Raw genomic sequence first — 5293 nt, forward strand, 5'->3', positions numbered from 1 at the left:
TAAAGAGGAATGTAGCCTGGCTACGTGTTACAACACAGATGAAACTTTTTTTTTCTTTTTGTCTTTTTGCCATTTCCTGGGCCGCTCCCGTGGCATATGGAGGTTCCCAGGCTAGGGGTCCAATCAGAGCTGTAGTCACCAGCCTACACCAGAGCCACAGCAACTCGGGATCCGAGCCGCGTCTGCAACCTACATCACAGCTCACGGCAATGCCGGATCCTTAACCCACTGAGCAAGGCCAGGGATCGAACCCTCAACCTCATGGTTCCTAGTCGGACTCGTTAACCACTGAGCCACGATGGGAACTCCAACACAGATGAATCTTGAAAACACGCTGAGTGAGAGAAGCTGGTCCCCAGAGACCACAGATTGTACGATTCCATTTACACGAAACATTTGGAATAGGCAAATTCATCAAGAGGGACATTAGTTCGTGGTTGCCAGGGCTGGGATGAATTGGGGGAAAACAGCAGTGGGGGGCCATTGCGAGGGGGTCTGGGCTTTGAGGCAGGGTGATGATAGTGTTGTAGAATGGATTGTGGCGATAGTTGCACTGTTCTAGAAATATACGAAAAGCCGTGGGATTGTACACTGGGAATTGTGTGTGACGTCTCTCTTGGCTGCTCCTCTTTCCAGCCCTGTGCCAGCTCAGCTCCCTGGGCAGCCCTGAGCACAGGGGTCCGCCCCCCCCAATTTCCCACCTGGAGGATGCAGGTGTTGAATCAGGTACATTCTGAGGCTACATCCAGCGCCAAGAGCTTATGATTTTGTTTTGACAGATGGTTACGTTTTCACCAGAGCCACCTGCCCACAGAGACCTGGGATAATAGAGGCCAAAGGTGGCCCATCAGCTCAGAAACCTGTAATTCCGCACATGCCCAACCATCCACAGGGACCGGAAGGAGCCGAGCAGACGCCAGCGGAAACCCACAGATGTTTGCAATTGACAACAGACCCATCAGCAGATGTCCTTAAAGAATTTGCCGGCACCTGCTGCCTGTTTACCAATGCTCCCTCCGTGAAGTTCACCTTCAGCTCACGGTGACCACCGCCACCGCCGCCGCCACTGGGGCCCCAAGTCGGGGATGCCTAGCTCGGGTGGCCCCTTGCTCTAGCCCCCAAGGACAGTCACTTGACCTCTCTGAGCCAGAGATGCTGCATGTGTGAAGGAGAAGTGGTAACGCTCACCTCCTAGGATGGCGGTGACGATTCGAAATGAAAACGTCTAGGGCCCTTGGCGTGGGGTCAGCTCCAGGTAGGTGCCCGGTCAGTGGCAGCTGTCGTGATTCCTCACCTCTTAGCCTCCGTTTCCCCAGCTGGGTTTGGACAGGGCTTATCTAGATCAGTGGTTCTCAGTTGGGGGTGATTTTACCCCCCAGCTGTGGGGCAAGGGAAGCTGCTGGCATCAGGTGGCGTCGGAGATGCTGCCAACGTCCGACAGGGTGCAGGACAGCCACGCACAGCGGGGGATTGTCCAGCCCCAAATGTCCACATGATCTGTATTAAGAAACCCTGGACTAAGTTCATCTCTGCGTTTCCCTCGCAGTAGAGGAAGTTTGGGTTGGGTCTGTGTTGCCTTGTGCTGGGAGGGGTCTGGAGCATCCAGGCTTTCAACCCGGACGTGGCCCCGTAGACTGGACCTCGGGCCTGGGACACTTCCTCCCAGGAGGCAAAGAGGCCCCTCAGCCTCAAAGCCTCATGTGGGGACCTTGTTCCTGTTTCAGGCCCAACGTGTGCATGTTTGTCTGGCTTAAGTGTGTGCATGTGTCACGGGGCGCTTGGCCAGCCTCACTGCTGTATTGTCCCCTGTGGGGAGGGGACAGGGTCCTGTGTTCAGTGACACAGGAGGGGTGCATGGATCAACTGCTGGGAGAGACCCGCTGGCCGTGGGGGACCGGATAGAGCTATTAGTATGTGGTGTATTGTCTGTTTCCCGCCCCCGCCTCATACGTCAGTCAACTACCAATGACTGTATGATGGTTGCACAGCTCTGAATGTACTAAAAATCATTGAAATTTACACTTTAAATGAGTTGATTGTAGGGTGTGTGAATTATATCTCAATGCATCTGTTAGAAAAAAAAAAAAGTGGATTCCAAGGTGCTTAGCTGAGCCAGGTTGTATTCAGGGTATTTCCTTAAAAGCCACACGTTTGGCCTCCAGGGGGCTGTGTTCGGCTGGTGAGACTTCGACATTTTTCCTTCTGTGCTGCTTGCAGTTACCTAGATTCCTTCATCTGCCTGTCTCCCATCTGGCGCCAAGATATCACGTGATCTCCATATGCTGCCTCAAGTTGCCAGGGTGCCTCGACTGTGTCCCTGTCCGCCTCCAGGCCATCCATTCCTCAGAATCAGTCTCTCACTCCAGCTGCGGTTACTCTTGCGAAGAGCCTCCGGGGGGAGTGTCCCTTGTGGCTCAGTGGATTAAGAACCTAACTGGTATCCATCAGGGTGCGGGTTTGATCCCTGTCCTCGCTTAGTGGGTTAAGAATCCAGCATTGCCTGAGGCAAGCTGTGTAAGTCACAGACATGGCTCGGATCCCATGTTGCTGTGGCTGTGGTGTAGACCACCAGCTGTAGTTCTGATTCAACTCCTAGCCTGGGAACCTCCATATGCCGTGGGTGCGGCCCTAAAAAGCAAAAAAACAAAAAAAGGCCTCCTGGGGGTGGGGGATCAGGGCAAGCAAGAGGCTGTACCATGAATAGAAGGGTTTTAATGCGGGGACCAGCCTCACAGCTGCTGGGATTGTCAGAGGCCTGGGAACCTGGGGCAGGAGGGTGGCTGCAACCTGGTGCCCTTGACCTGGAGGTCACACGGTAGGTCTGCTCACCTGCTCCTGACCAACTGTGCAGAAGCCAAGAGTCTCGAGACCAGAGTTCCCGTTGTGGCCCAGCGGAAATGACTAGGAACCACGGAGTTGCGGGTTCAATCCCTGCCCTTGCTCAGTGGGTTAAGGATCTGGTGTTACCATGAGCTGTGGTGTAGGTTGCAGATGTGGCTTGGATCTGGCGTTGCTGTGGCTGTGGTGTAGGCCAGTAACTGTAGCTCTGATTTGACCCCTAGCTTGGGAATCTCCATATGCTGCCTCAAGTGTGGCCCTAAAAAAAAAAAAAAAAAGAGTCTCAAGACCAATTTGAGATAATGGCGGTGGCAGCTGGGTGCAGAGGGAGGCTCCTGGGCACGGGTTTGAGTCCCACCTCTGCCAGCCCCCGGCTACGGACTCTAGGCATGTGGTCTCCCTTACCCAAGCCTCAGCTCCCCCATCTGTAAAGCGGGGCTAACAGCACCATGTCGCTTGTAAGTTTGTGGTTAAAAAAAACCAAGGCAGTGACGTATTCTAGAAATACTTGGCCTGCGCTGTAGTGTGGATTGGGATCAGCTGTGTGTGAGGCTCTGGCGTTTAGCCCCGAGGTAATTCTGGCAGGCTGTGTGACCCTGGGCAAAGCCCTCAACCTCTCTGAGCCCTGTAGCTACATCTGTGAAATGGAGAGAGCAGTTCTGCCTGTTTCACAGGAGCGCAGGCGAGGATTAAGCGGGACTTGGGACTCGGCGCAACAGGTACCCGGTGGGCCTTGCCGCTCGGGGCCTCTTGACCTGGCTCTCGCCCTCCACACTGGCCGCCCCTCCAAACGGGCTCTCTATGGCCTTGCCTCCTCCCTCCCCGCGGTATCCTATCTGTGAGGGGGGCTTGAGTCCAGCTGAGCTGCATGGAGAACTGGGCCGGGGTGAGTTTGGAATAAACCTCATGGTGTCATGGTTACAGCGATGCCGTTCCAGCCCCTGGCCGTGACTTGCCATTAGGATGCAGTTTCCCGTGGGTGGGTGTCCTTGGGACCAGCTAAAGGGGCCATCCCGACCCCCCCATCCCAGCATCGGATGAAAAGACCTTGCAGCCGATCCCTTGCCTGGCAAACAGGGGTGAATGTGGTCGTGATGAAGCGTTGTGATTTGCGGCACCTTTGGCTGCTTGTGCCCCTGGGGCTGGTGGCGCATCAAAGAGGAAGAGTCATCCAGAGTTCTGTCTGCATGGCATGTGTCCCTTTGTCTTTATGAAATCTTTCATAACAATAACCTCAGTCCAGCATGGCTGCTCCCGTGTACGTGACTCGTGACATCACCTCATCTCCCCTTCGGTTTCCCAGGCGGCAAAACAGCGTCAGGAAGAGATTCCCCCCCCCCCCCCATTTGCTCATTTGTCCTCCACTGACTCTGCGTTCGGTCATTGCACAAACCCGGGTTGAACACCTGCTGGTGTACCTGCTATGACCCAACCGTGCGCTCCTGATGAGGTCCCCACCCTCACAACTGGGACATTCCAGTGTGGGGGCAGTCAGGAGACAAATAGATCTAAATCGACAAATTGGGAGTTCCCACTGTGGCTCAGCAGTAACGAACCCGCCTAGTAACCATGAGGATGTGAGTTCCATCCCTGGCCTCGCCCAGTGGGTTAAGGCTGGCAGCTGCAGCTCTGATTCGACCCCTAGCCTGGGAACCTCCATAGGCCACACATACATCCACTCCCCCCCACAAAAAAAAAGTAAATTGACAAATTGTGGGGCCAGGAAGGAGAAGAGCCATGTTCTGGGACCTGGGGAGGGAGTCCAGGTGGAGGGGCGTTGATGTGAGCTGAGCCCTGAAGCAGGAGGAGGTGCTGTGTGGAGCAGGCTGGGAAGAAGGCTCTGGGGCCTGGGGAGCCGCACGTGCAAAGAGCCTGAGGCAGGGCGGGGCTCTCTGGGGGGCGAGGCAACCCTGGGGCAGGAGGGGGTGGTACCTTGTCTGGGTTCCCGAGACAGCCTGAGAAGCTCGTGCGTCACACTCGGAGCTCCTGGGACAACACCCCCCTCCCCAGGACCCCGGCTGGGGAGGGATGTGATCGGATCTACCCAGGAAACCATCTCTGGTTCCAAGACATCTGCTGTGAGGCCTCTGGTGTCCCATCCACTGTGCTGGGCTCTGGGTGCAGGCGGTAATTATGACAATTATAGTGCAGAACTCTTACTCTGTGTCAGCGGCCATGGTAAACCCTGATATATATATGTTAATGTGTGTGTGTATTTTGATTAAAAATTCATTTTGACCTCATGACGATTCTATGAGATAGGCCTGTCATTATCCCCATTTTACAGATGAGGAAACTGAGGCACAGAGAGGCCAAGGAACTTGTCCCAGATCACACAGTCGGTCGTGAGGGGAGGGGTTGGAGAGAAAGGCGTTATGAGTGTGGAGGAAGCCTTGTCAGGCTTGAGTGTCTGGCTGGGTGACTGGTGGGTGGTGATGCCCTGAGGATTTGGGGC

General features: G+C 55.1%; 1 long non-coding RNA gene across 1 annotated transcript; it reads left to right on the top strand.

Annotated features, from left to right (window-relative positions):
* The first annotated feature begins 985 nt into the window (after positions 1-985).
* LOC146404546 (uncharacterized) lies at positions 986-5081 on the top strand. The gene is made up of 2 exons (XR_014840804.1): positions 986-1255; positions 2218-5081. It is a non-coding gene; the product is annotated as an uncharacterized LOC146404546 (long non-coding RNA).
* Positions 5082-5293: the final 212 nt, after the last annotated feature.

This window comes from Sus scrofa, chromosome 3 (assembly GCF_054392235.1).
Source record: "Sus scrofa isolate SSC_HxYL_T2T_F1_AM1 chromosome 3, Sscrofa_HxYL_maternal_Yorkshire_Landrace_v2.0, whole genome shotgun sequence".
Lineage (NCBI taxonomy): Eukaryota > Metazoa > Chordata > Mammalia > Artiodactyla > Suidae > Sus > Sus scrofa.